Below are 10,619 nucleotides of genomic sequence, written 5' to 3' on the forward strand. Positions count from 1 at the left end.
AAATTGTGTTTTCGTATGCATTATTTTAGAATGATATTATTGGGGAGTCACACTCCATTAGAGGGGCGTCACCTAATATGACAAAAACGGGTCACCCAGAAGTAATATAAAAAACCCCTTATCTTAAATAATTTTGTAATGACCGAATAACCCTTTAGTTAATTTTAATTTTATTTAATTTAATTAGATAATAATTAATTTCTACGGTTGGAATCGATCCAAACCTGGACGTAAAACCAATTTCTACGGTTGGAATCAATCAAAACCTAGACGTAAAATCAATTTCTACGGTTGGAATTAAAAGGAACCTGGATGTAAAATTGAAATTTACGGCTAGGTTGACGAAAGGAAAATTTAGTAAACTAAACCTAGACGTAAAATTGAAGATTACGGTTGGAATTCAACTAAACCTAGACGTAAAATTGAAAATTACGGTTGAAATTCAACTAAACCTGGACGTAAAATCACTTCTATGGTTGGAATTAAAAGAAAATTGGACGTAAAATCGGATTTTACGGTTGGAATTAAAAGAAACCTGGACGTAAAATGAGGTTATACGGTTGGAAACTAATCCAAACCTGGACATTAAACTACATGCAAATAAAATTTTACGGTTGGAATTAATCCTAACTTGGACGTAAAATCACTTCTACGGTTTTTAAGTTTTATTTTAGTTAAAGGGTAAGCTAGACATTTTGTATATGTGTTAGGATATCCCATAACTACTTTTTTGGACATTAAGAATCCAAGTGAAGCCCCTCTGTTGAAGTGTGACGCCCCAATAATAACCTTGTTATTTTACGTTAACATTCACTCTTAAGAGTGATGTGTAAAAATCAACCAAAGAATCCTTAAGGGTAAGCTCACTTTGTACGCGTAATATATCTTGACTTTGATATTGTTTCGTGAATCGTGGGTTTCTACGGAGGTTAATAATAGGCATAGCAGCCAGATTGCGCTCCAAAGCCAATAATTGGATCAGCGAAAGAATTAGAAAACAAAAGAATTAATATGTCTTTCATTATATTGAATATATAATTTTTAAAATCATGGATGCACAAAAATTGTATTGCCGCAAAAACATTGATCGTGAAGAGTAGAAACAATTTAAGTCTGTAACATATATCAAGATACTGACCAAAGAAGATCCGAAATTCCGACCGAGAAAAACGAGCTTTATCCACATAAAAATTCTAATATAAACTTGATCAGTGGACATTTCATCCACATTTTTCAGCAAAGGAGAAATTGAAACTTGAAGTTTAATAACGACATTTATTCTCATTAAGTAACTCCATCAACTTCTAGTCAAGCCGCATGCGCGATGCGCGGCGCCTGCCATTCCATTTCAAATAAAATCGAACTTTTCTATCAAACAATTCCATTTACACCGAAAGTATTCCAGCTATAAGAACTCCTTCATATTCATAATAGCATCCGAAAGCTTTGTATGTGACTTGGGTTCAATCTGCAGGTTGAAAAAAAAAAGAGTATCACACATTCAGATAACCAAATGTTTTAGAACCATAACCCACAAAGTCAGCTAATAGATTTTATTTGAATAATTCCCTTCAATAGCTAGTGAATCTGAAACTTCCTAGGTTCGTAGGCAGATGTCCTATTTCCAAATGTTTGCATTGGGAACAGAGATAAGAGCAAAAAACCTAATTTTTCAAGTTTATTTTGTCTCTCTTTTCAAGTGAAATGTTTTTATCAAAAAAGAACCTACCAGACACCAGCTTCATCTCCCATCTTGCCCTATGACATCTGTTGTTGACTATTGAAACTCTGGCCCCTAACAATGCTTGGAAAACAGCTTGTTTGCGTGCCTCAGATGCGTGCTCATAAAATTGGTAGAAAGCCACTCAACATGTTAAAACAGATCCATTATAAAGCCCCAAAGTAGTCAATAATAACATGCGGAGAAATCATTCATAGGTTGGATTAAAAAACCTTGATATGAAAGCAATTTACATTCGTATCTCTGTACCTGGTCAATGCCCCGGTCTTAAATGTTGTCAACTATCTTTGAGGTATGATGGCCACCTCTTGATGACCCAAGGATAGTCCCACCGTTTATGGATGTCATTCACAACCTTTGGTGTCAGTAGAACTGTATTTTGAGTATAGAAACCCTGCATCCACCCTACATATGCCGATTCTCTTGTGAATCGGCGATACTGAGCGGATCATGCACATACAAAGAATTGTGCACTACCGATATCCTAAAAAAATACTTTTCTCCTTTCCATTTCCGAAATACTACCATATCCTTATCCCCATAAAATCTTCCGGATCACCGTGTTAAGTTCAGGGAATAATCCACCACATGTCATGATACATGGTACATAAAAGAGAGATTATCTGATCAATTTCTAACCATGTTTAGGTAACAATTATTATGGCTAATGCAAGTACATCTAATTAAAAAATATGCATGTATATGCAAAAGCAAAGGAGAGTTCTTAGCTAATTGTTATCTAATCATTAGCTAACCATGTTTCGTATAAGCTAGTAATTAACTACTTCAAAGATGTTAATCATGAAGCCGTTGAAAATCCATGTAGCTATTTATAAAATGGTATCAACGACTACCTTGCGAATCCAACTCCGCCTTCAGAATGGTAAGCTAATGCAAAGTTGACAATTGCTCTGAATTCTTGTTTTTTTATTGTTATTTGTTTTCTTTTTTCTAAGGTAACAATCGGAAACTATTGTCATGGACAGTGTGCAATAGCCACTCAAACATATGCAATGGACTTCCATTCATCTAGGTCAATGATAACATTTGTTCAAGTGCATGAACCAAGAGCAATTTCCTAAAGCTGAAGGTAATTTTCCTTCCACCAATTTCTAATCTAGCTAAAGATACTGAATTTCTTGAAGAGAACCAAAATTCCCAAAAATCCCTCCATGAACTTGTTGAGTCGCAATCATAATAAACTAAATGTAATGTATACTTCTAAAGTAAATGTTTGGGGATTTAGCAGAAAATGAATTTGAAGAAATTTCACCTATACCTTCCAAAGGAAGGAGAAATTGAAATTGATAAATTTCAGAACAAAGGGTTACAACATTCACAAACATTAAGAAACCAATCCAAATTTCAGGAATGTAAGAATCAATTGAGCAAATTTTGTAAGTGCCTACAGAAAAAATTAGGGTTTTTCAAATAAAAGGCAAGGTAGTGGTATATACTTACAGTTAATTCCTTTTTCAAATTAGGGTTCTTCTTCTTCTTCTTCTTCTTTTGCTAAAATTGACCCCAAAACTAACCCTAGAACTCGAAATTACACAATCAAAAGAATTTTCAGCCGCAAATTGGCCCTAGATCATGTCTGACACTTACTTAAGAAGTTTCTTCGAAGTTTCGTCGTTTTTTCTTGTTCATCTGATCCCACCTTTTTCATGGATGATTGGCGAGAGGGGAAAATACCAATTCTTCGGTTCACTTTGTTTTTGTTTCAGTGAGGCGCTAGGTTAATAGAGAAGAACAGAGAAGATGATTGAAGTTTCTCATGAATACGACGATATTAGTTGTTCTTTCTTCTCAAGATACGAAAGAAGGAAATTCTGAAGATGCGAGAAAAAGTTAAAAACCAAACGCGAAAATGGGTACTGCAGGATTCGAACTCTGGTTCATTTTGTCGTTGTTTTACAGACGTAATCTCTGTACATTTCCTTATTTACGCAACTTAAAAAGAAAAATAAAAAATCCAGAGGTGTATTTTGTCACACGAAAAAGCTTCACCAAAATTAAGGCTTCACCAAACAATTGGGTCTTTTCTTTATATTAGTATATAAGATAAGATGATAGGTGTCAAAAACACCTTGATATTTATCTATTGTTTATGCTTTCTTTACTAAATTTTCTTGTAAAATATGTATCTTATATTTGCTTTTGCGTGTTTAGGTACTTTGGAGTCATTTGGAACCAAAGAAGAAGAAACGTCGCTTAAAAGGGAAAAAGGTGCAAATGCTGTTGGAGGCGAAATTATTTCTCATTATTTGTTTTATTTCTTCATCTCTGTCTGAAAAGCATGTCAGCTTTAGTGATGCAAATTATTGTCTGAAAAGCATGGCAGTTTTAGTGATGAAGAGAAATTGGAGAGAAGAAGTGAATCTGAGAAATAAGAGACGGCTGTTGCTGGTGGAAGGATTCGAAGAAGAGCAAAAGCGTCAATTCTCATGTGCAACTGCTATTGGGAGCTCGACGATCGGGGGGGAAACCTGCTGAGTTGTGTTTATTGGCTGTCACCGTTGGTGGCTTGAATTTGATTGCTGAGTGCCTATACTTTGGGGTTCTCAGAGCTGGAGTGGTTAAATCCAACTTCAATTCCTACAGAAGACCTAAAATTCAGATAGAATCATTTCTCTAGTCATTTTCTTCTCTGCCTGAAGTCGATGGAGGCACTATCATGAGACTAAGAGATTGAGAAATTTTCTATGGTTGATGATGATAATAGGAGAGGTACAAAGAGAATCACGAGTGCAAAATACTAACTACAGCCACACTGGACTGAGTTCTTCCTTCTATTCAATTTCTTAAGTTTAGTACAAGGAGGAAAGCGAGTATAAATACTACATAAACCCTAACTAAGAGCATCAACGGCTCGAATGACTGCACGTGGGCACGACACTGCCACACAATTCTAATTAACTTACTGCTAAAGAAAGTAATTAACCTGACAGTTATTAACTAACGTAATTTAAAAACTACTAACTGCATCCCAAAACTGATAGAGGCATCCATCTTCAGCAGGCACATGACATTACCCCGATCTTCAAATCATCCTTTTCATCAAGGATGAAATTTAGGGAAATGAGCCTTGACATTTGAAGCATCCTCCCAAGTAGCATCAGCTGCAGTTGAGTGAGACCACTGGATCAACATCTGAGGAATAATAGCACGTCCCCTGGTGATTTCCCTTGTGCCCAACATGGCTGCTGGTTTGAGGATAATTTCTTCATCAGCATCAGTTTGTGGAAGTGTTGGGGCAGTGATAACAGCAGAGCCTATACGCTTCTTCAGCTGAGAAACATGAAACACAGGATGAATATGAGATGAAGCAGGAAGTTGAAGTTTGTAGGCTACTTGGCCAACTTTGGCAATCACAGGGAATGGGCCATAGTATCTTGCTGAAAGATTGAAATTCCTACGCAGAGAAATGGAGGATTGCCTATAGGGTTGGAGCTTCAAGAAGACCAAGTCACCACCTAAAATTGTGTATCAATTTTCTTCTTATCAGCAAACACTTTCATCCTCTCCTGTACTTTGTGAAGAGAGTCTCTCAGCAATTCCAGCATTGCATCCCTTTGAGTTAAGTAATTTTCAACAGCAGCAACAGAAGTAAGGGCTTCATTGGGAAAAACAAGGTATGAAGGAGAGTAACCATACAATACCTTGAATGGTGTCATGTTTAAGCTGGTGTGGTGTTTTGTATTGTACCAGAACTCTGGCAAGGGAAGTCATTTGAACCATTGCTTGGGACGATGTCCAGTCATACATCTGAGATAGTTTTCCAAGCATGCATTCACTCTTTCATTCTGGGCATCTGATTGAGGGTGATATGCAGTACTCATTTGCAAACTGGTGCCCATTGTTTTAAACAATTCCTACCAGAAGTTACTAGTGAAGATCTTGTCTCTATCTGAAACAATGGAAGAGGGAAGACCATGTAATTTGAAAACATGAGTAACGAACTCATGAGCCACGGTGGAAGCTGTAAATGGATGAGTTAACCCAATAAAATGGCTATATTTTGTGAGTCTATCAACCACGACAAGTTTAACATCTTTTTTACTTGAAATGGGTAATCCCTCTATGAAGTCCATGGTGATGTGTTGCAAGCCTGGGTGGAAATTGGTTGAGGTTGAAGTAACCCAGTTGGAAAAGTGTGTTCACCCTCATTCCTTTGGTAGATATCACAGTGGCTAATCGATAGTAACATCTCCTTCTTAAGGCCCTTCCAATAAAAATACCTTTTAGCTCTTATGTAACTACCTTGCATTCCTGAATGTGCCCCAACTGCAGAAGAGTGAATAGATTTTAAGATGGTATACCTGAGATTGTTGTTGGTGCCTATATAAATTCTACCTTTATATCTCAAAATGCCATCTACATAAATATAGTTAGGAATGGAGGAAGGAGCCACCAGTAACTGAGGAATGATGTTTGTGGCTCATTCATCTTTGTCATAGCTTTGAATGACCTCTTGAGACCAAGTAGGTGTGGATTCCCCTTGTTGCTTGAAACTTCATTATGGATATTTCTTCTTTCCATTGGCTTTATTAAAAGAATGCAAAACTCAAAATGAACCAAAATATGATTACAACAAATTTTTCTTGTCTTTTGTCTTTTTTTTTTATGAGACAAGAAAAATAAAACAAAACAATAAAACTAATAATGCACCTAACAAAATTTTCTCTTGTCTCATTCCTTTTTTTTCTTTTTCTTTTTTTTTAATCTTTTTTTTTTCTTTTTATTTTTCAATTTTATTTTTATTTTTTTTATGAGACAAGAGAAATAAACACAAACACAAACTGAAAATAAAAATAAAAATGCAAGTACAAATGCCATGGTGTAAGTACTTTACCGCTTGATTCTTCACAACTTGTATGTCTCGATATCATAAACTTCTTGAATTCTCATCTTGATAATCTTCGCTCTTGTACAATAGTGTTCAACTTGTAAAAATTCTTCTCTTTGTCTTGTTGCTTTACTTGAATCTGAAATCTGTTCATTTCTATATTGTTGCTTGCAAACCTTGAACGTCTTCAACTTTCCTTCGAATTTGTGATGCTCCTCTTGTTGATGATGATGGTGTTTCTATGGACCTGTTGGTGTAGAGAGAAATAAAGTGGATGGTGCTAACTGCGAACAAGATTACAAGTGGTATGTAAGTTAGCAATTCGATGTCACCATCATGATTGATAAAATAGCAAGTGGTATGCTTCTATTGGTGGGAGATTGGGTAGCTCACCATTCTACCCGGAGTTTACGTACGGTGACACACACTCTAAAAGCACATATTTAGACAGGTACAAAGAATTGAAGGTTGGTGCCTCTCATGATGTAACAAGGGTAGTCTCCACTATAGGGAATCACAACTCTAATACCGAATTCAGTCTGCACCTCATTTTCCACTGGCGTGGTTAAATCCAACTTTAACTCTCATACAAGCAAGAAATCTGATCACGTTCTCTGTTTATCTCTAAGTTCAGCCACTCTTGTGAGAATCTCGATGTAATCTTAGCGACATGTATACTATGTGACTCTAAACTAACTACAAGTTGGAGTTTTTCATGCACTAATTTACAGAAAAGTTGAAAAATTTACAATGCAATTGCTTAACCACTCCCCCATACTTAAACTTTACATTGTCCTCAATGTAAATTGAATCGTCCAAAGAAAGTCAAGGTGGGAAATCATATAATGATATTGTAATAAGAAATCAGAAAAAGTAAATGCAATACAAGAAAAAGATAAAATCAAGACAAGAAATACTCATCCTATGAGTTGCCTCCCATTTAACGCTTGGTTTAAAGTCGTCAGCCCGACTAGCAAGACGAATTCCCTATACACCAATAATCTGAAAAGTTGGGGATCCTTCCATGTAACCTGTTTTGCAAATAGTAACTTCACACAAACATTAGTACAACAAAAAAAAGTGAAGCTATAGCCCAATAGAATTTTCCCCCACACTTATTCTTGTCCACACTTGGAAGTGTATAAAGAACATAAAATTCAGGAACTTCTATGGTTTCTTCTTTGCAAACTTGCATAGTATGAGAATCAAATGTTTCTAATGGTGGAAATCGAGAAACAAAGTCATTCAACAATATTCTCGAAGCACATACATTCAAACCAACAAGATGTAAATGAGGAGAAACAACATGCAAAGGGTTATACAAACCTTGCACAATCTCTTGTATCACGGTATCCTCTTCATCCTTGAAAAAATCAAGTGAACTATTCACCTCTTGTATATCATGGTCCTCTATCAAACCTTGCAACCATTCTTCATCCATTTATACCTTAACTAAAGTCTCGGCATTAACATCATCATTATAATCCTTTGCAAGATTAATTGGGTCTTCCACAATATTGGTCAAATCGGTCACATTCTCAACACACTCCTCTTCGTTGTAAGGCACATACTCTTTTGCGGCTCCAAATTTCGCTATAAGGAACTTTTTTAGAAGACTCAAAAATGCATCATCCTCAAGCTCCACCCTTTGAATAGGCTCTTGATCATTATTAAGATCAATGCTTGAGTTATCTACATAAGTTTCATCATAGTCTTCTTCGTCTTCATCTTGATCCCAAAAAGATTCCGCGGTACACCTTTGGGAAATGTCACCATGAGTTAGTTCAAGCGATGTATCTTCATAATCATCATCACTTTCATAGTTAACATAAGATTGGTTCTCACTGAATTTAGTGTTGCTAGTCTCAAACTCATCCTTTTGAATAGGTGAATGATCATTATTAAGATCAAGAGTTGAGTTAACTACACAATTATCAATGAAAGACCCCAAAGGTTGGCCTTTTTCAACATTAGCATCAATCAAATATTCATCACAAACCACATGCACATTAGAATAGTTATTATTTTGAAAACAAAGTTCTTCTTCATACCTTTCTTCTTTGTATTGATCAATATCTCTTTGTAAGTTAGCAATACCTTCACGAAGTTCTTGGAGTTGCTCGTCTGTAGTCTCTTTAGCTTTTTGAAATTCTTGTTGTACAAAGTTGGAAAATTTGTCCAATAAGTTAGAGACTTGTTGTTCACGAGCATAAGAATCTTCCAATCCTTGTGGTTGATCACACACATACCCGCCATAAGGTTGTTGATACGTATGAGGACCATAATATTCCATAGGATATTAATCATAGCTAATAAATTGGTTTTGATTATACCCATGGAATGGTTGGAAGTTGTCATGTTGTTGAGATTGTTGGAAACCGTATCCATTTTTCCACCATGCTCCATCCATGATAAATAAGTACCCGAAACACGATTCTCAAAACAAGGTTAAAAACCAGAAAATAAAACAAAACTAAAAACAAGAAAACAAGAAACCAAAAACAAGTGACAACCGCTGCCTCCTCGGCAGCGGCGCCAAAATTTGATCGCTGTCGTAGGCGTCAAAAATAATTACACTTTCTTACTACTCAAAATATATTATGAAGCAAGGTCAAGAAAGGATCGTTCCCACAGAGAGGTCTAGGTTGTCAATATGTTATGGTTTCTTATAAGTAACAAGGGGGGTTTTCTGATTTTTATATAATAAACTAAATAAAAGGAAACAATAAAGGTAAACTAATCAAATCAAGGATGAGAAAGTATTGGTCACGGATTTCATCTTCATTCACAAACATGTTTTCTACACAATAACTAGAATTGATATTTTAATCTCAACTTTTATCAAAGGCCCTAGGATACCTTGATCGCAAGAATATCCCGCAAATCTCCTCTTATCATCAACAAAAACATTTAAAGATGCGAGTATGAGTTCTATCTAAAGGAACAACCTAACGTGTAAAAGCACTAATCAAGTTTAATTCCCTAGATGCATTAATTTTTATGAAATCAGGCCAATCAAAGCAATCGAACGTGTAAAAGCACTAATCCGATTTTACAAAGGTTATAACTCACTTGTGACTACTAGGATGTATCACTACAAGCAATAATCACAATTATGCTACTTGTATTCAAGGTGTATCACGTTTACGTATAATAAGCCCTAAACTAGAAATAGATATGATTACGAGTTCTACCAATTTGCAACTTGACAAAACTAACAATCAATCATACATGACGATATTTCTAGCGAATCATAATCGATAAAGCATGGAGACAAAACTAATTTATTGAATGAAAACCCATATTTGGAAATCCAACTTATTCCTTAACCAATAATAAAATCTAGGTATTCATGTTAAAGGGGTTCATCACAAGAAGAAAAATAAAAGTTTCATCTTTCTCAACCCTAGAACAAAAGTAGAAGAAGAGATTCTCCCTAAAGGAGAGATGATCCAGTATGCAGAGAGAAATTGCTTTTTTTATCCTTCCTCTTCCAAAACTAGGTTAACCGGCTCCAAATTAAGCCTCTCAAGACCCATTATCCAAGCCCAGTAAAACAGGTCCAACTCTATTATGCTAGTCAGTTTTGCAGAACTGACAAGACAACTTAGCCTGAGCAAGAACCATACACTTCCGGCTGCGTTGCTAACTGTCATTCCCTGCATTTTCTTAATTCCGGCAACAACCATTCATTCATAGATGCCAAGCACTATTCAGTTATTCGTATCACTACTTCCCTGTAAAGTCAACATAGCAGCAAGCCCATAATCTCTAATCTGAGCCACAAACCAACTGCAACCATCCAATTTCAGTTCAACCGCCACTGCAAAACATCACCAACAAATCCACCTTCTGCACTTGCACCTTTAATATACCAGTTGCTCACTCAGCTTCAGTGCAACTTCTTAGCATCCTCCAGACCCAGGGAAACTAACCATTGCAGAAACATTGTTGTTTTATCCAACTGCAGCTACACAAATCACTGTCCAATAACCACCCTGTCACAATATCAATAAGCTCGAACCCTTT

General features: G+C 36.0%; 1 long non-coding RNA gene across 2 annotated transcripts; it reads right to left on the reverse strand.

Annotated features, from left to right (window-relative positions):
* Nucleotides 1–990: 990 nt before the first annotated feature.
* On the reverse strand, nucleotides 991–3,650 carry LOC113343949. 2 transcript variants are annotated; one of them, XR_003357488.1, is made up of 3 exons: nucleotides 3,203–3,650; nucleotides 1,730–2,288; nucleotides 991–1,468 (listed from the first exon to the last, which is right to left on the reverse strand). It is a non-coding gene; the product is annotated as an uncharacterized LOC113343949 (long non-coding RNA). The 2 variants fall into 2 exon arrangements; XR_003357487.1 differs by having other exon boundaries at nucleotides 1,730–3,650.
* Between the last annotated feature and the right edge of the window lie 6,969 nt (nucleotides 3,651–10,619).

This window comes from Papaver somniferum, unplaced genomic scaffold (assembly GCF_003573695.1).
Source record: "Papaver somniferum cultivar HN1 unplaced genomic scaffold, ASM357369v1 unplaced-scaffold_70, whole genome shotgun sequence".
Lineage (NCBI taxonomy): Eukaryota > Viridiplantae > Streptophyta > Magnoliopsida > Ranunculales > Papaveraceae > Papaver > Papaver somniferum.